The sequence below is a fragment of the Anoplopoma fimbria genome, chromosome 7 (genome assembly GCF_027596085.1).
Source record: "Anoplopoma fimbria isolate UVic2021 breed Golden Eagle Sablefish chromosome 7, Afim_UVic_2022, whole genome shotgun sequence".
NCBI classification, from domain to species: domain Eukaryota; kingdom Metazoa; phylum Chordata; class Actinopteri; order Perciformes; family Anoplopomatidae; genus Anoplopoma; species Anoplopoma fimbria.
This window is the reverse complement of record NC_072455.1, coordinates 4,317,959-4,339,045: the sequence shown is the minus strand read 5'-3', so window position 1 is coordinate 4,339,045 and position 21,087 is coordinate 4,317,959.

Sequence of the window (21,087 nt, the reverse complement as noted above, 5' to 3'; positions counted from 1 at the left end):
TATAAAAATGTGTACCAACTTGGTTATCTCACATCAGAGGCCTCTGCAGTCTTTCCTTTGTAGTTTCACATGTTACCCTTTGTAAAAGTCCAACTGCTGTTCTTTTTTTGCCCGGTATGAAAAACACCTTCCAAAATGTCTGGGTATGCCACTTTTTATTACTTTAAAGAGAAGACGGTTATTTTTCGTTGAACTTGAGCTGACCAAAAATGGAAATCTTTGAGAGGAAAACCCTTGTTGATTAGCAACGTATCAGTGTACCAGTTCAGTAATATACATTTTCTTGCTGTCATTTCAGGTTTGAATTCCCTGCAGGGTAGAGGTCTTTTCTTTCTTTAAAGTGGCACTACTCACTGTCTTTATATCAACAGTGGGTCATGTGACTATATGCAATGGGAAAGGCGTTTGTCGTAGTGTTCAGTTGCTTCTCAGCTTTTACTGTTTGGTAGCTATTTTAAGCTAAGAAATATCTGATGAACCTTCTGTCTGCTTCCTACTCGGCACTACATGGCTGACGGACAAAGTAAGCAACAACTGGTTAAAATAGTGGTGCATTAAGCAATTTAAAGGCCTTTCCGGACTTGGGCCATGACAAATATATGGCATAAAAATGCAAAATACTCACCTGCTAATATTTTGCATCAAAACTGAACTGTTCATACCAGCAGCGATGCAAAATTGCAAAAGTTGTAAGCCTAAACTACTGTAAACTATTTTATTAAGTGTCCTTTTAGTGAAATGCTCTGAGTGAATTTTAGTTCCCTCTGGTTAACAGATACAGTAAATATGTCTTGGGCTTTTATTGTGAAAGGTAAGAACGGAAGGAGTGGATGTGGTCTGCGCTGCCTTTGTCAAGGCTAAAAGGAGTAATAAAGTTTGCCAGGTTTTTTGGGGGAAAAAGGAACGTCCGTGTTGTTGTATATTTTGAAAATGTCCGTTCCACACAACTTGATTAATTGATGCCTTTATTCGTTGTGCGAAAGTTCAGAAAAAAATCTAACTTTCTTCGGGAAAAAACAGTTGAGGCGTTTTTCACTCGGTAATATCAAAAAATATTTAAAGAAAGTCATAAAAAAGTTGTAATGACAAAGACAACAGTTTGAAAAAAATGTATTGACACAAAAAAAGTGCCCCTGGTAAAGCCTAGTAGCAAGACATTTGAATCAGGAGGAGGTGGAGGCCAAAACAGAGCTAGAAGAAGAGTGAAGTAATGCCTCTTGGTCAGGTCGCCGAAACAAATGAATGAATGCTAATGTGGCTGCATGTCCGCTTGTGGCACCGGTAAAAGTAAAAAAAAAAAAAAAAAAAAGATTCATCCTGTCTTAATTTTTCCTACTGGTTTAATTAGATTTTCAAATGTACGTACTTGATGGTCCGTATTTTCTACATCTAACATCCAGCCCCTCCTCATCCCTCCATCCCTCGTTTCTTCGCCTCGCGTGTGAAGAGGCTCATATCTTGACGCCTCAGTCTTTATGATGAACCTCATTAAAGAGTGAAAGCACATTCCTTTATCGCTTTATAGCGCAGGTTCACACATACAAACACATGAACACACACGTTCCTGCTGGTGTTTATAGTGTAATTCTTTATTTTTTTATTCACCTATTTGGTGATTGTGCCCATGTGCTTGTAAAAACAGTTCTGTTGATTAAAAACAAGTCCACATATGAACAAATCTTCTGTGTATCTGTACCGAGGTCAGTTGAGAGCTTTCATGTCTACTTAAGGAAACACAGGTGGGAGACATTTCTCGAATGCCTTTTCTGAATATGGGAGTGGTGCGTTTTGCGAGTTGAGGAACAATAACACTCCTTACTGCGAGGTAAGAGAACGGTCAGTTCAGGGCTTTTTAATTTCAGCTGGAAGCCACATTGACCAAAAATGAACAGAGTAGAGAGCTGATGATGGACTCCTTCCTTCAAAAGCACAAGTATTTCAGGAATTATGGTGCGTGTGTGTGATGCCTTTGATCAACTAACAAGTTGAAGTGTATACAGTATATGATTCACTTATATGACATTGTTCAAAGTAATGTTATCATTAAAAAAAAACTGAAATTAAAGAATCTATGTCCTTCAAAAATTATATTCCCCCAAAAACAGTAAAATATCTAAAAACTATCACTAAAGTAAAAACAAATTATAAGTAAAGCTTTTGATGAAAATTCTGTAAAATAAAATCTCTAAAATAATCTGAGAAAATCAGTAAAATATCAAAAAGGACAATACATTTAAAAACAAGCTAGATATCCAAATCTTTTAGTGAAATATCTTAAATAAAATTATTAAAATATAAATATATATATAAATATAGACTATGAAGAAAGACATAAAATACCCCAAATGTGTGTTCCTATAATAAACTGTACTACACATGTAATGTTGCCCGTGTCAATCCCTTCTAATTGCCTGAAAATGTCAATAGAAATAAATATGCATGGATGTTGCATCCATCTGTTGGCTTTGAGTCCGAGTTCCCCCAGCAGGAAGTTATGGTTAGCTGTAAATCCCCATCGTAAAAAAGTCAAAGCTTTTCCATCCTTTAAGTCATGTTTGATGAGATAAAGTGCGTCCGACCTCCAAACTTCACTTCAATTTCAGTACCAGTACAACTTTTCATGTTGTACTATTTTAGAAGTTAGAATGCTATAAATTATTGTACTCTTATAGGTACTCTTTTTGGTGTCTTTAACAAATGACCCTCTGGCAGGGGTTAGGATGACGACTAGATTATAGATGTGGTTTGGGAGTGGAAGTCCGACTGCTTAGACAAATATAGATTATTACAATAAAGACCTTGCTCATTCTTTATCTCCCTAAAGCCCCCAAATGGACATGCAGATGAAAAATGATCAGCTTTCCCTGCATAATGTTAAGGAAAAACCCAAAGTTTTTTCTTGTGCTGGACTCTTTGTCCGCTAAAATACGCGGTGGAATTATTATTTATGAATTAAAAAGAAGCTTCAGGGAGAGCAGGGTGCTAGATCACACTCAACATGCCACATATTTAAAGTATTTATAAGACAATATATGCAATTAGGAGCTGTAGGATTTGGCTGTCTGACTCTTTTCTCCATCGATGCTTTCTTGAACCTGACTTTAAAACTGCCCATATGACCGTTTCATGAAATGCATCCAGTACCAGATGATTTTCTCAGTTTCATTAAAGTGCTTCGCATTCCAGAAATATAAGCTCTGCCAAACTGAGATGAGTTTTAGGGCTTAAAATGGGACCTTGTGTGAGAGGGATTGTCTGCTTTTCACCACCAGAAAGAGAAGGTGACACCATGGGCCAATCTGCGGAGCATCCGTAGTCAGAGTCTATTAGAGATGTTATAGAGATGTTGCACACACTCCGGCAAATATATGCACATAAGTGCGTAGGAGCAATGAAGAAGTCAGTAGACCACATTAGTATAGGCTGCATTCTTTTCAAGATATGTAGGAAAACTGCCATATGTGCAGTCGTTTATAGAGATAAAAATGAAATATAATACAAAAGCACATCGGTGAAGGTAGCAGAAGACAACGTTGGGATATCTGGGAAATCTCTGTGGTCAGACTGTCCGTTACTAAACTGCAGCTGAAGCCAGTACAGGACCAGGGTGGAGACAGTAACATTAACCACAGCTCCAGAGGAACGCCAGTCAAGGTTGAGCACGATATTTTTTTAAACTGCAAGAGAAGGTGAAGTTCTTTTCTGAAACGGTATTTTTTAAAAACGTTGCCTTGCGTGCATTGCTGCGTTTGTTTTTAAAATTCCAGATGATTCTCTCCTCACATATGTTTGTGTTTTTAGACTTTTAACACCATTTGACTATAAGAATTATCATTCAATAGCTTTGTTTCTCCCCCCTGGCTTTGTTATATGTGATAGCAGCCATGTCGTCTGCCATTGATGACAAGCATGAAACCACAAATGATGATGAACCACATGTTGCAGTGCAGAGCTCAAGGGAGGCAGTCTCAACCAGTGTTTAAATAGACGAATATGTTTATTGATAATATAAAAATACATATTGAAAATACATTTTTTGTCTAGAAACTTTTTGTCCCTTTTGGATGCACTTTTAGTTACATATTGTACCTAAATAAAAACCAACTTCTCCCCTTAAGTAAGCAGATATTGTTTTCCTTTTTTTTCTTGGCATTAATAATCTAAGTTTTTGTAACAGTAAAATTTCCCACTGGATCTATAAAGTTATTTACCCACCTGCCCATATACTTACCTACCCACCAACCTACCCTCCCACACACTTATCTTGCCACCTCCCTACTCACTGAGCTGTCAACCCCCATAACCACCAATCTACCCTCCCATCTATCCACCTACTCACCCACATACCCACCTAACCATTACCTACCTTGCCCTCTCACCTACTTCAATACACATCTACCCACTTACGTACATACCTACCTACCTACCCACCATCCTGCCCATCCCACCCAACCCACTTACGTACATACCTACCTACCTACCTACCCACCATCCTGCCCATCTACCACCCTACCCACCTACCCACTTACGTACATACCTTCCTACCCACACACCTGCCCACCCAACATACCAACTCCTACCCACACACCTGCCCACCCAACATACCAACTTACTCACCCACCAACCTACCTAGCTACCAACCCACCCACATACCTGGTCACCACCCTACTCACCTACCTACCCACCCATCTACGCACCTACCCTCTTAATCAACTACCCACTTACCCACCTACCTACCCATCTACCCAACTACCAACCTAACCAACTACTTACCTACCCACCTACCTCAATACCCCACTACCCACTTACCCAAATACCCACTTGTGAACATACCTACCCACCTACCAAAGTACATGCCTATCTATCAACTTTCCCACCCATTCACCCATCCATTCACCTACCTACCTAACCTTTTTAGTGGAAGCTAATGCTGATCCTTTTTGACTTTTTGACACTATTGTGCTACTGTTACACCATGATTTAACATTAACCATTATCCTATAATTGGCACGTATGGCAGGACCACTGCTCAACAAAAGCTGCATTCGCACACTTTAAATCTATAACATAGATACAAATCTATAAGACAGATTTATAAACCCAAAAGTATCACATTTACAGGATTTTCACATCCATTCTGGGGTCATGAAACTTTTGGTACCTTAAAGTGACTAAATTTAGAGGTGTCCTGGCACATGTTGAAGTGCATGGGATGATCTACGAGGTGCACATGGATGATTTTGGTGTCCGTGTTCTCATAACCTAAACGGGTGAAATGACTAATGTGCCAGTTTCCCCCAAAACCTCAGAGTTTTGCTTTGAAGCGCTGAGTGAAAAACGCCTCCATTACGGTGTTTTATAATGTGAAGGAGAGTTTTTGTCAAGAGGTCAAGGTCAGGATTAGGTGAGAGGTAAAGGTAATCCTGAGCTGCTGTCCATACATGAAAGCTCACACACACACACACACACACACACACACACACACACACACACACACACACACACACACACACACACACACACACACACACACACACACAGGCCAATCCAATGACAGCATAAGCACATACACAAGTGTGTTCTTTGGGGAGTTCAGAGTCTGTGAGGTAAAGAGGTGAAAATGATTCTGCTTCGCTCTATTCTCTCACACACACACTAACCCACACATGAACAGAGGTTGGGGTGAGGTAATGATGACACTGTTCACACACGCACACACACTCGAGTTGAAGGTCATGTTGAGGTAAAAGTTAAAGAAGATTTGGTTTTCAGTGGGAGCCTAGAGACTCATAAATACAGACCTGGAACACACAGCAGGGGGAACATGAGTACAGACACACACACACACACACACACACACACACACACACACACACACACACACACACACACACACACAAAGGCAAACAAAACAGTGTGTTTATGGCCTTTAACGTTATATACACTAGTGCAGGGCAACACACACGTGCATGTACACACAGCAATTAAGGAGAAGAATTTAGGGAAATCGTTACCGTTCTGATTTATACATCAGAGGAATACTAAGCTTTTACGGCCATTGACTAGTATCCAACAACCCGACTGTAAATCACAAACGTGGAACCACATCAAAACTCCCAAGTAGAAGCTGAACACAAGATTTTCATTTAAAAAATGCACTATTTTGCGGAATTTGGGTCCAGAGTTAATTATGAAAACATATTTGTAGTGCAGAGACACTGGGAACAGGCCTCAGGCCAAATCTGGAGACCCATTAGGAGTTATATTTATAGAGAAATATTTATTAAGGTTTTACAAGTTAGTTTATGATGTTTGTAATGTAAAGTTATTGGAATAGTCGGCCTTGATCTTGTTTTCCAGGAATTCAGTATTTAAAAAAACCTTTGTTTTGCAAAAAATATTTTCTTATTTTCTATCTTGTTACGTGCATCTCAGATTTACCTTGTGGCCCTCGGGGGCTACGGACTCCCAGACTCCACTGTGTTAGCATTTAAGCATGCTAACGTTATATTTAATCTTGGTCTCCCGGATCAGGGCTCATATTTATTCACATTTCTAAGAATCAGACTTAAGAATGCTCCACAGGGACCAATTTAGGAGAAAAAAAGTTCTTTGCTAAAAGTGAAGAATAAGACTCCTACTTACAGTGAAAGGTGAGAGCAAAATTGAAGTCATTATGTGTCTAATAGCATGCAATTTCATGTACCCCAGTCTTCTTTTTTTTTAATTCTGCAAAAAGCCTTTATGATTTCTATTTGGATTTGATTTAATTGTAAATTTAATTTGCGTGGTATCCTGAATATAGTAATCAACACGTCAAATAAAAAATGAAGTAATTGGCTACAACTGCAAAAAGCTCTACTAACATGATCAGTGCACAATTTGCTCTCGCAAGCATCGTAATTATTTTCTGGAGCAAGGCCAATTTTTCTGAGCTTTTTCGTCGTGCAACATATTAAAATATGTTTGCATCGTGCCGGTGTGAATAGTATTGATGCAAAATATTCGCAACTGAGTATTTTTGCAGTTTTGTTTAATCTTCACGCCCTCTGTATGTAAAATCCTTAAATATGAAGAATACTGGTATGTATTTCTTAAATCCAAAATGTCAGTGTAGTTGTCGAGATATATTCCATAACCTGACATTGTCATCCCTTCAGCGACGCGGCTGAAAAAAAAGCATGGCTCTCACAATAGCTCTGGGAGGTCGTTACTGCTTTTAGATAATTGTTTAGTTTGGAGATAATTGCTGGAAAAACAGAGGGTTGGTAGTCTAAATGTATCTGTGTGTGTGTGTGTGTGTGTGTGTGTGTGTGTGTGTGTGTGTGTGGCGGGGTGGAAGAGAGGGCAGCGCCGAGGGCCAAGCGAGGCGGTGGGGTCTCGCACGATCTAGAGAGTCGTAAATGTAAAATACTGTGTGCTGCAGTGTGTGTGTGTGTGTGTGTGTGTGTGTGTGTGTGTTGGTTCCGCGCAGCGAGAGGTTATCCAAACAAACCACTAGAATGTCAAGTTACGTGCCGACGATTCCTCTGTGTTTTATTGGCTGACTTCACTGAGTTACTCCTAGGTCAGCGCACACTGTGGCTGTGTGTGTGTGTGTGTGTGTGTGTTTTGGGGGGGGTTTAAAGAGAGAGAGATAACCTGTTGAGGTGAGACAGACTGCCTGGATAACTATGTTGGTGGGTAAGAAGAGAATTGTGTTTTTATACCTGTGTGTAGCGTGCAATGTGAAAATAAGAGTTAAGTTACGAGGTGAGAGCACAGAAGAGAGAGAGGCAAGGGTCAGCCGAAGGAACAAGGGTTGGCCAAAGGCTCGCTGTGGTGTGTGTGTGTGTGTGTGTGTGTGTGTGTGTGTGTGTGTGTGTGTGTGTGTGTGTGTGTGTGTGTGTGTGTGTGTGTGTGTGTGTGTGTGTGTGTGTGACACTTCAGTATTCTCCGAATCCATAAGACCTCTTGCCCTCTCGACTAACATCTGAGAATGTGATAACTGCAGAGAATGTGAGAATATACTGGAGAGCGGACGGCTGTGAATTGGGAGAGAAACCCGACGGATGTTTCACGATCGTATGACCTTCAAACGACCACAGAGGAAGAGAGAAAAAAAAAAAAGTAACAATGAAAGTGAGCTGATGGGTTCTTTTTTTATATTTTTGTTTCTGAGAATGTTGGGAGGGAAGAGCAGAGGAGGAAGAGGGCAATTGAAGTTTTTTGATTAAGTTTGAAACTGAAATGATTTTCTACAATTGATTTTCAATGAATAAATATAAGCTGTAGGATGGACATGAGCATTTTAAAAGGTACTCTTGTTTGAGAAACGTTTGCTAACGGTAGGCGAGTAAGTGAAATAAAAGAATCGATCATCCCAACGTCATTACGCAATTCTTTCAGGAAAGGTATGATTGTCTTCTGTTAATAAGATCTCTGACTCGGGGAAACCTTGCAGAAAACCATTACTTTGCAGGATATGAATTATTTTTAAATTTCTAAATGTAACACTGTGTCTTCAAAGTTGGTATTGTTTTTCATATATGGTCAGATACCTGCATGATACATACAATCAAGCTCAAATGGAGTTACATGTTGAGATAAATGTGTTGCAAGGGCCGTTTAGCTGCTGAGGTCACTCTAGGTCAGACAAGAGGTGCTGTAAAGCTCACACTCAAAAGCTGCAAGCCACCTCATCCCTGGGCTTTTCCGAGAAGACTCTAGACATGGCGGTAACTGCGCCTCATAGAGGAAATGCAGCTGTCAAAGGGTCATCCAGGGCCGTGAGAGGTCTCTCTCCAGGGTGTCCTCCCACACTGAGCCGCCCTCCGTGTCTTGCAAGTTTAATTCCCCCTGGGGCAGACTGTTGAGAATCGAAAAGTATTTTCGGTTCATTATGAGACTGTGGGGAACATTTCCTCAGATGAAAATTGGCTGGTCACTGATAACCTTCAGCTCTGCCGTACGCAGCACTTCATCCAAGAAGGAGGCGTGGTGGAGCCGTGAGGTTTTGCTGAGAGTTTGAGGATCCTTAGATTTACAAGATATGGTCACAAGGTCTTTTTAATGTACTTTTCATTGGTTGAATATTTGTAAAATTCACACAAAGGCATTAAGGTGACCAATTGCATTGACTTCCGTACAGAAAATATCATGACAATGAAGAAATATGGATGTAGAAGGTTTCCACCCTAAGGCAATATTTTGTTATGCAAAGAACTCCCACGTGACTTTGAAGTGCCAAAAGATGGCCTGACTAGAGTGAGATGTTGCTCTGTGGTTTTTCCCACTGACTCACTGTTTTCCACAGATGTCCCTATCGTGTAGTAGTGATTTATTTCAGACTCAGCCTTTATGAAGACAGATCGATTTGCTCGCACACACACAAACACTGAGTAGTGCAGAGGGAGAGCAAGAAGGCACGATCGGAAGCATTTATGTGTATTTATTTATGTGTGTGTTTGCACATCTGCGTGTGTGTGCGAGAAAGGCGGCGTTCAGGGCACAAGTTCAGCTCTGTGGGAAGTTATGGGAGAGTAACAACGGGAGAGGAGGCAAGGTCAGGCCACTGGACCGGCTCAGGGTGAGCCAAAGTGTGTGGAGCGAGAGGGGGGCTAACAATGTTTAAAGGTAAGTTTAGGGTTACAGCTGGCGGTAGGGGGAGGAGGTGAGGGGTAGGGTGAGAATTTGGGGGGTTGGAGAGACGGAAAGAGGTGAGTTCTGTGTTCAGGAGGGCAGGAGGAGGTGGAGGTGGAGGTGAGGCTAGGTTTACGGGACAGGACTGAACAGGACCGAGGGTTAGGTTTGGATGGGGGAGCAGGGTGAGAAGTTATTGGGGGGAGTTAAGTTACAGGTCACGAGGTGGGAGATGGAAGCAAAGAGAAAAGGTTAGCGGGATGTTAGAAACCATTTACACCAACAAAAAAAGCTCTGTGTTATTAAAACCCAAGGAGCTGTTAATGTAGATCTGGTTTGAGTAATGAATTCATGAGTTTAAAGACTGTGCAGCGCCAAAAACGCTACACAGCAGTTTGTAGTTCTATTAAAAAAAACAGGATTTTACGACTCTGTTAAGTGATCAGGGTGGCAACAATTTCATCCTCTGTTGCAACATATTAGAAGAACCATGTTCCAGTTAAAATATAATCAACCAAATTTATGGTCCTGCTGGTATTTGATTAGACCTACGCAGCGCCTTGTTGTATTGCATTGGAGCAAAAATCGGGACCCCCAGAGTAGTCTCGTTAAAACAAATTATTGGTTTTGTTGGAATAAACATGTCTTAAGTGGGCTTGGGCGCACTAAGCTTTTGTTTTATTGTTTCACTGTGGAGTCAGAGTGACCCCTTTTTTGATATCGGATTAGACTTTCAATGCAAACCGATCCTTTCAAAAGGAAACTGTAATTCCTAACAATGTCGATCCCTCCATCCAGTCATCTTTTCCTGCAGCATGTCTGGATCACATGGGTGGAAACTATGCAAAGTAGCCTATTCTCTCCTCTCCCAAGCCAATTCCTTCACAATTCCCAGGCCAGATCGGATAACTAATTCTTCCAGCGTTGTCCCTGATTCTACCCCTGGGATCTCCCTACAGGTGGATATGCCCTTAAAACCTCCACAGGGAAGCATCCAGGGAGCTTCCTATTCTGACAATCAAACCATGTCAACTGGCTTCTTTTGATGCAAAGGATCAGCAGTTTTACTTCGGGCTAGAGCGACGTATCAAGGGTCCTCACCAAATCTTAAAGGGCAAGCCGGGCCGTCGTGTGGAAGACACTTATTTTCGGTTGCTTGTATCTGGGATTTAGTTATTTTGGCCAATCCCCAACAGTCCTTACATGGTTGAAGGTTAGAAGTTGAAAATTGAGAGCCTCGCCCTCAGTTTCGTCTTCTTCTTTGTCATGATAATCCGGCGTTACTGAAGGCTCACTTGTACTTTCGGCAAGGGCAGTTGCCCCGACATGAGCCGACCTAGAATCGTGACAAGGAAAGGTTTTGAATCTGTGAAGTGTTCTCCTAGCAAAGCGTCATTCTCAAGGCCCTTTTAAAGTTCTCATTTGGGATTTTTCCCGCCCCTCCACGTAGTAATGTCTTCTTCAACTTCACTATTGCCGTGAGGACAGTCGCAACCCTTGCGAATGCGTAAAGTATAAGTCAAACTATAATGTTTTGGAGACTCTGCAACCACTTAATTGACCATCAATCTGAGCTTTTACTCGCTTTCTCCTAAAATGATGACTGTGTGACCATGGTACACTGAGAGAAAGCAGATGAGTGCTTGCTTTTGGTTGGGAAGTTCAATTACCTTGGTGTGTTGTTCAAGAGTGAGGGTAAGGTGGATCAAGAGATTGACGGGTGGAATGGTGCGACCCCTACAGTAATGCCAGATTATCATGACAAAGAAGAAGATGAACCTGAGGGCGAAGCTCTCAATTTTTAAACTTCTAACATTCAACCATGTATGGCCCGTTGGTGATTAGCCAAAAGAATGAAATTCCAGATACAAGATACCAAAATGAGTGGCTTAATGCATCATACTGGTGGATAGAATCATGGACACGGTTGGCACTTGGACCTTGGACTTGGACTTGCGTTTTAACTTCTTTGCAATGGCTACACTTTATTCCCAAAATGCTGTTCTTTTTACCAATAAACTGCGTTGGCACTGGCTTCAGTTTCAAATATGATGGGAATGAGTCAAATTAAGATGTGAGACAAAACCAGAAGGTGAACATGTAAAAGTGGATATTATGGTCCATTCATGCCATCTGAAAATGTTCTCTTACATATTTTTTTTTTCTACCACATTCCGCTTCACTGCAGTTCTCCGTGAGCTCTGGCCACCTTGCAGCCATTCTTTCTTCCTCTCTGTTTATCCATCGCTCCGTTTTCTTTTCTCGCTCTCCGCTGTTCCCCCTCACATCCATTCCAGGGGGTTAAGTAGACTGTTGACATTTTTGTGGCCGTCGCAGTATTATGTTGGGACTATCAGATTTATACTGACACGGTTCACCAATGTTACACTGACTACCCTTTTTGTCTGCGTGTGTGTGTGTTTATGTGTGTGTGTTTTATGGACTTGACCTCGCTGAGAGTGAATGATGTTTGGAAGCAAACCGAGGAATTCCGGCTTCTGAAATTTCCATAATTCTGACTTTAGCTTTTTTTTTTTACGCTTCGACCTCGGAAACAGCGAGGTTGTTCATTTTGGATGGGCGCTCTAACACGTACACACTCCCTCTCACTTTAGTCTCTCGCACACACAACATGTATCTGCACACACAACATCACACGAACGTTTACATTCACACACATTTACAAACAAAGGCATCAAGGCGCGTTTGCTTGCCAACACGCACGTATGGAACGTTGTGTTCGCCTGTACTCCAGCTCTCCCAAGTTTTTGATGACATTATTATGATCATGCTGGAACCATTTAAGCTCTGTTAGACACACACAGGGTCATGCGGGAGTGATTGTGCCTGGCAGAACCAGTCTGGGCGCCCAGACTTTGATATAAAAGGCTCCCCTACTGTTTGACCTCCTCTGTGAGTATAAACATACACACAATTTTACTGCGAGTTATGAATTGGCAATAAGGTGGCATATAAACTAGCAAGAGTTGGTGAAATGTCTTTAAAATAGCAACGTTAATTCTACCTTTTTCCCCAATCATACCTTTTTTTTTTATCAATCGGCCATCAGGGATGGGTCGCAACAAATTTAGGTCCAAGTGTGGAATCAAAGTCACAGGGGCTATTAAGTATAGTTTAATAACCACATATCATTTAACATCAGTTTTTTATTATATTGAAGCTGACTGTAGTTAGAATTATAATATCTAACAGGGAAATATCTCAACGGGTCACCCATTGTGGCCAACCAGAGTTATATAGGTGCTGGTGATACCCCAGGCACCCTCCTGGGCACACACTCCTGTCAGCCATTGCCACCTGCCCACCTCTGATTTTCCAACAAGTCTTGAAAATTAAACAACAAAACATGCAGCAATCAGCTTCCTAGATCCACACATAAACATGTTATGATTAGAAGGGCTATGATTAAAATCTGGTTAGATGTTTACCACAAAGTAAGACTTGGTTAGGCGTCCAAGGACCAGTGTTTACGATGTGGTGTCATATAGTGTTGAGGCTGCAGATTGCAACTAACTGAAACTGCTACTGTGGGCCAAGCTTGTAAGGAAACTACAATGGTAGACACCAACATGCCAACATGCCATTGGCCCAAGAGCCAGTCTTTGGTTTGTCAGTTCTGGGCTACTGTAGAAACAACAAGATGGAATCTGTGAAGTGGACCCGCTTTGCATGTAGATACGGAGGGTTCATTTAGGCTAAAGAAAACACAACTATTCTTATTTTCATGTGATTATACAAGTACAAAAACATAGTTTTGAATATATGAATATACAAAATCCTACCCCAATTTATTTTTTTTTTAAAGATAAGAGTTGACACTTGAAACTAATGTCACTTTTTGCTGAAAAGACTATTGGTGACGTTTCTCTTAGATGGACAGGCCCAACTTTACATCTCTCTTCTCTCTTCTAATTTTTTCATCCATCCATCCTTTTTTTCTCACTTCTTTTCTTCCATCCTTAATCCATCCATTTGAGGAATAAATTACCCTTTGCACTTTCATAAATATGTTACTATAATCCCCCTCTCACTTCCTATCCCATGCCTGGCCTTCTTACTACAGGGTAAAATTGCATTTTTGACCTGATAGATCTTAAATATTTTGCATATAGAGAATAACATATGTAGCTTATCAGGTGCAGCTTAAAATAAATCCTATATATATATATATATATATGATGTGTGTGTAGTTTAATAGTATTTTATTTTCTGAGAAATATACCCCTGGTGTGAAGAACAATCAAAAACTTGGCAAGTGAAAAGCCAAAAATGACTAAAGACATTTGATATTTCCCGTTTGATCGTGTGAATTTAACATTGTGTAAAGTTTCATTATGAGACAATGAACGGGAAGTCCAAACTCTGCTGAGGTTCATCGCCTTCAGTTTATATTTCTCTTTCATTTTGCTTTCCTCCGTCTACACTGTGCCCTCTGGAACACCTCGACCCGTCTGTCCTTTGTCTTCAGCCATCCATTTTCTCTCCTTAACTATTCCAGTAATGTGGAAGTATTTATATGCTCTTCTGTGTGTGTGTGTGTGTGTGTGTGTGTGTGTGTGTGTGTGTGTGTGTGTGTGTGTGTGTGTGTGTGTGTGTGTGTGTGTGTGTGTGTGTGTGTGTGTGCGTGTGTGCGTGTGTGCGTGCGTGTGTGTGTCCTTTCCTACAATATTATTATGGTTGGCAACAATAGCTCCCAGTCTGGGATGTAGGGGAGAAAATGAGATAAAAAAAGCAAATGAATGAGGCAGAAAATAGCCGAAAAGATGCGAGAGAGGTGCCGGGAAGTGACGAATATTGAGGCCTTTTTTTGGAATCTTTGTCCACTCTAATATTTCGTCTGCATCTCTGGCTTTTCCTCTGCTCCATCTCCTTTATATGCCACAATGATGAATGAAATCAACAAACTACTTAAAACCATATTGCTCCACCGTGAGCCCTTATGTAATGCTGGCAAAAATGAAGAGTTCTGAGACAATCTCTCCGCTAATGATACTCACTTATCTTTATTTATTGCCAAAATCTTAAAAAGACATGTGTTTGGGATTATCATGTGAGTCCCTCACTTTGTCATCACATAAAAAGATGCTGTTGTGGCTGCAGGACAGACTCTAATGATTTAATGTGAGGTATAATTACTGTCATTTGAAAGCTTTTTGTTCTTAAATGTGTCTCGGTCTTTGTTAAGGGTTTTTTGCTGTGGTTTTTCTGCATTTTACTTCCCAGACGATAATTGTCAATCAACACTGTGGGAACGAGACGTCTTGTTCTTTGGGGTTAAAGTCTGACTGGCGATAGTCACTTGTTTGTTTCCTGTACTTTTCGATAAAAGTTTTCGATAAAAGTTGGATCATAGGATGTTTGAATGGAGATTTTAACTTGTAGAGAATTACCATGATGATGACTTTTTAGCATTTGAAAGATATGTCCATTAACTAGGCATGAAGGGTCCAAGGAAGATAAGATAAGATAAGATAATCCTTATTAGTCCCGCAGCGGGGAAATAGGTTTACAGCAGCATAAAAAGTGCACACAAGAGGCATAGTAAAGAAAGACAAGAAGGAAGATATAATATTTACAGACAGAAAAAAACTAGATGCATTTTGGGAGATGTAGTCTCCAGCATATTTACAGCTTGACCCATACTAGGGTCTTGAAGTTAGAATTTTCAGTCTCTGCTGCTTCCGTTATGACTGCCATGTACTGCTTATCTTTATAAACCAAGTCCTAATAATGACATAATGTTGTCGGTGGAAACAAACATTCATTTGTTTTTGCTTATGCCAGTTTTTTCAAAATGCAGTTTAAATTGGTGGATGACAAGCTGAATGATGTCCCTGGTAACAAATAGGGGGAAAATAGTTTATTTGAGCATGAGGTGACCATTAAGATGTTTTCTTGAAGTTGCTAACTTTTGGGTTGCCAAGTTGGATCTGGTCACACTCACATTGGTTGATGTTGTAAAGATCCTCGAAAAGCTGTTGGGAACATTATCTTGGGTCAAATACAGTAAAAAAGACAACTTTCAAATACAGTAAAAAAGTGAAAACCCGCCAAACTCCGAGTTCCGTCAAGAGCACTCAGCAGCATTTCCACGAAAAAATATGGAAGCGCAAGAAGCCAGGCCGTAAAGAGCCACTCAGCTCACGTTCACATGATCTGTTTCTCTCTTTAGCCGAGTCATTAGCAAAGACAGGCCTTTATGATCTGTTTATGACTGAAACTCTGAGTCTGGGTATGTGTGTGTTTTTCTTATCAGAGACCAAGAGAGAGAGGCTGAAGAAGGTATGAGTGTTCACCATCATAAATGGATGGAGGGTCATACTGAACTTGTGGGAAACCTGTGTGTGTACTTGTACAACTATCTTTTTGAGGACCAACTTGAGTTCTAGACCCAGGGATCAATGATTGTCCTCACAAAGATAGAAGTTCAAGATTGTGTGTGTGTGTGTGTGTGTGTGTGTGTGTGTGTGTGTTTTAAGTGTTCCAGCGCAGCTAGCCATGTCTTTAGTGCAGACAGATGCTGAATCCATTGACGGATAATTAAAGCAATAACTGGCTCTTTACAGAAACGTTGGCCATATTCGCCGAATTTCTGTTTCCTGCCAATTAATATCATTCAACGGACTGTGGGATAGAGAGACATGGACACAGACCGGGGAACAGAGGGAGAGAGAGAGAGAGAGAGGGGGGGGATAATTACTTATCAAAGAAAGTGAAAATAATGAAAAATAGGATTTTTTTGCACACATAATGAGTTCGTCCCTTGTGAGCCTCCTAGGCATGTTTTGGAACTTTTTTTTTTTGCTTTTTATCTGTGTGAGCTCTTCATGTTGAACTTGGTTTCATTTCCCATAATTCCCGCCCTCCTTGTCTCTCTTAAACCTCTGGCTCAAAGCTGGTCGGCCTGCCGCAGAACACACACACACACACACACACACACACACACACATGGATTTTAAGCAACACATATGCACACAGAAATAGAGAGACATCAGAGCGGTGATTTGGGTTCATGTTCGTTGGCCTCCGACGAGGTTCCAGGATGTCTTCAACACCTCGAACTGGCAGTCCCGCTCTTTTAGGAGTCGAAATCAAACATGAGCGAGAGCCTCGGGGGAATCAGAAAAACGAGAGAGCGAGATGAAGGGGGGGGCCAAGCCAGAGAGTTGGAGGAGAGACGAGAGGAGAGTAAAGATTTGGAGGGAATACGATGATAGACGTTTGGACGGGAGACCCGGTGAAGAGGTCGAGCGATGAAGACACAAGACAGAGATTTGGAGCGAAAAGAGAAAGAAAGAGATGGAGAGAAAAAGAAAAACAGACAAAGGTTTGGATTTGACTTGCTAGAAAAATGTCGACACTTGCCCAATAAAAAAGCAGCACATGGCTAAAAGTATATGGACACCAGCGTTTACGGGTTCGCTGCGTACTGGTCTGAGGCCAGTTGTCATGGTTTGGCCTTGAATGAAGGCAAAACTCATTGCTCGAGCCTTTCAGCTTGACGGCACCAATCAACCCGTTCCTGTTTAAACACGACTGTAGATCAATGCACTATGCGAGTCCACCTGACAACCACAATTACTCTATTTGGAAGTCATTTTTGTTTGTGTTTCATTTAGTAGAAAGTCATGTTTCCATCAAAATTACATTATTTTCATTTGACATGGAAGTTCTATTAGCGATTGCTAACTTTTTTTTTTTTTTTTTTTTAGCCATTCATTCGGCCAGTTTAGGGGCTATCGTCTGCAGAGTTCTCCCTCAACACCGGACAAATTTCAAAAAAAAATTTGACCCAAAACATGATGGAAATGGGGTCAAGGTTGTAAAATACAACTTTGCCCTTAAAATAAGATACTTAAACTAACAATCTGAGCCTGTCAGTGGTAAAAACAAGCACTTTTAGTGGACATACATTAACAGTGAGGCGTTGCCCCAAGTGATTACATTATAGCCCGTTAAGGGGCTGCCGTCTCCAGCGATCTCCCTAAATAAAAAAATCTATGAGACAATAGGCAGAAAAATACCAAAGTTACCCTTAAAGATTAGCTTTTTCTGTAATTCAACTTACAACAGCCTCTACAGCTGCATCAATCAATCTCATTCAAACCTCGCCGACCCTTTTTTCTGTCTCCAGAACAGGAAGATGCCGTCGAACACCAACACAATTGAAATCATTGAAAATTCAGGGATGTGAGCAACGATTCATCGCTTGGTCCGTAATGAAATGTTGGCCCCGGATGGACTGTAAGACCTTTACTGGCCTGCACATAGCCCTGACCTCTACCCGATCCAACAATTTTGGGTTGAACCAGAACAGCAACTGTGAGCCGGACCTCATTACCCGACGTAACAAACGCTCTTGTGGTTGAATGGAAGCAAATCACTGCAGTCAGGTTCAACATCTGGCGGGAGAGTGTATGATGTTAGAGCAGCAGATTAATGCCCATGGTATTGGTAAAAATCCATCACATAGGAGTGTAAAGCCCAGGTGTCCACATACCTTTGTCCACATAGTCGCAGCAACCTTTAGTTTTTCTTTATGGCAGAGAAACCTAATGAGGTTTTTTCTTTTTGTCTTTGTCTCATTTTCTTACGACTTTTCTTTAACCTTTCCAAATGGAGTCAACGATGTCTAATGTACTCCTCATCCACATCTTTCTCTTTTTCTTTTCCCCCTTTGAGCCGAACTCCCATTGGCTGCTGCCAGGATCGCTGACAGATTCCCGCCTTGGTGAGTCTTGGCTCAAGGTGGGCTGCAGAGCCCTGCCAGACCGGACCGGACCAAACAAAACACCTTTGGTAAAGATAGAAATTAAAAAAAAACGTCCTGTCGGGCTCCGTCGGGTCTGGAGCGGCGTGGAGGGTCGATGCCTTCGTTGTTGAACCCAATCAGACCGCAGGACAGCTTGAGCGTTGTCTGGGCCAACTCGATGGTGGTCCTTCAGGATGAAGAACAGGCGCAGGAGACATCGAATGTATCGTATGGCTTTTAAGGGCTCACGGATCTGTGTTGTTCTAAAAGATGTTCTCACGAAAGCACTCTTTGAAAGTATTTCATTCTTTAAAACAACATGGTTTTTCACAACTCAGAAAGTTTCTACTTAAAGACCACATCAGAGGGTCATCCTAATGGAAATGAAAAGAAATGGGGGAAAAAAGTTCCGATACCACTCGAAGGCACCACGATGTATTTGGCGCAATTTTGACTGGATCTGGAATGCTAAATGTACACTATCATATAGTTTCCAGTTATTACGACTGTTAAAGAGGCGTTGATTAATTGTCGAGGTAATGGGACGCGCGGTGGGCTAGTGGTTAAGATGCATATTGTATAATCACCGGTTTGATTCTGGCCAGTGAACCTTTGTCAAATGTAAATTTGCTCTCATGTTTCATGTCTATAGCCACAATATAGTAATAAAATTATACAATTATTTTAAAGAAATCTTTATATTTTTTAGGTTATTGTCAGTTGAATAATATTGCGTGGGAATGGGAAAAAAATACAGGAATATTATGTTTTGAAACCCTATAAATTGGGGCCTCAAACATATCTATATATCTAGAGTAGAATTAGAGTATATGGTATTATTCAATAGAGAATAATAAGTCATCATATACTTCACAATGGTAGTATCTGTTAAGGGCTGCATAGAAATAATAAGTAGGACAAAACGGTAAGTAAAAACATTGACACAGAGTGTACAAACCACAAAATATTAAGTTAGAAGTGACAAAAGAAAAGATAATAGGTGAGTTTTAGGATGATTTTGCTGTATTTTCCAACAGCAAGAGCACAATCCCCTTTTGTCTATACCGCATTAAGGTGTTCGTGTTATTGTGTCCAATGGGCTGCCTTACCATACGATAAAATCGCGTGTCGTTTTAGTCTTTTTGCTGGAGATTTTATCAAAAAACCTCCTTGAAGAACTTTTGAAGAACGACTCTGTGACCTCGGAGGGCCCGCCTTCTTTAGCGCCCTTGTTTGTTTTTGTAAAATCTTTATTGACGTGTAGCATCTCTGATGAAACGGTGACAGTGTTCCCGCTGACTGGATTCCAGACCTCCCCCCGCTGCCACTTGTTCCCTCTGTTAGCAGAAAACAACAACTGGTGCTGCTTTCAACAGCCTGCGGTGACAATAGTTTAGATTCCTCTCCTCCTCCTCTTCCTCCTCCTCCTCCTCCTCCTCCTCCTCCTTCATCCCTCCATCCTCCTCCTCTGTTCACCCTTTGCATTTATATTTTTTGTTTCTCTACTCCTCCTCTCCTCCTTCACTCTGTTGTTCTTTATGTTTTTTTTCCTTCTCTACTGTCTTCGTCTATTTCCTCCACTTTCTTCTCCTCGCCTTTTTGCTTCACCTCCTCTCTACCTACAGTATTTCTCCTCTCCTCTTTTCTCCTCTTTTCCTCTCCTTGTTTCCTACTCTCCAAGTATTCATCTCCTTCCCCCCTTCTCTTGTCTCCCTCTCTTTCTCCTCTCTTTCTCCTCTCTCTTCATCCCTTCCCCGTCTTTGTCTCTTCATAGGTCTCTCTTTCTCCTGTCATCTACTTCCATTTCTTCATCTTCATCTCCTCCTCCTCCTTCCTTTCTCTCCTTTCCACTCCTTGTGTGCTCCTCTCCTCACCTTGTCTCGCCCCCAGTCGTCCTCTCCTCCCCCTCTTCATCCCTCCTCCGTCTCTGTCTCCTTTTCTCCTCTCCTGTCAACTCTCTCCTCTTGCCTCTTCCCTCCTTATTGGTCCTTTCATCTGTTCCTCTTTTCTTCTCCTCGCCTCTCTTATCTCCCCTTCTCTCATTTCCTGTCTTGTCTCCTCTTTCACCTCTCGTCTCCTCACCTACCCTCTCCTTTCCTCCTCCCTTCATCTGTCTCCTCTCCTCCTCTCTTGTCTCATTTTTTTCCCCTTGTTTTGTCTCTCTTTTGTCCTCTACTCACTTCTCTTGTCTCCACTCCTTTCTTACTGTGTCCTCCTTAGGTCTCTCTTACTCTTTTTCTCTCCTCTTGTCTCCACTCCTCTCCTCCTGTGTCCTCCTCTGGTCTCTCTTACTCTTCTCTCGTGTCCTTCCGGCTCCTCTCCATTCCTCTCTCTTCTCCTCTCTCATCTCCTTTCCTCTTTTGTCTCCTCTCCTCTCTTCTCCTCTCCTCTCGTCTCCCTATCTTGTCTTGTCTCCTCTCCTCGTCTCCTCTGTGCCCTCTGCTTGACTCCTCTCTTCGTTAGCTCTGTTTAGAGACCAGTAAACCAGCTTGCCTCTCGCAAACCTCCCAGTGCCCCCTTTTAAAAAGCAGACAAACAAACAGAGAGCAAACAGACACACATAAACATGCCTACACATGAAACCGCATGTCCTCACACACGCACACGCACACGCACACAAACAAGAACCCACATGGACATAACACCCGCAAACACACAGAGAAAAATGCACATGTGATGTTTGTCAGAAGTCT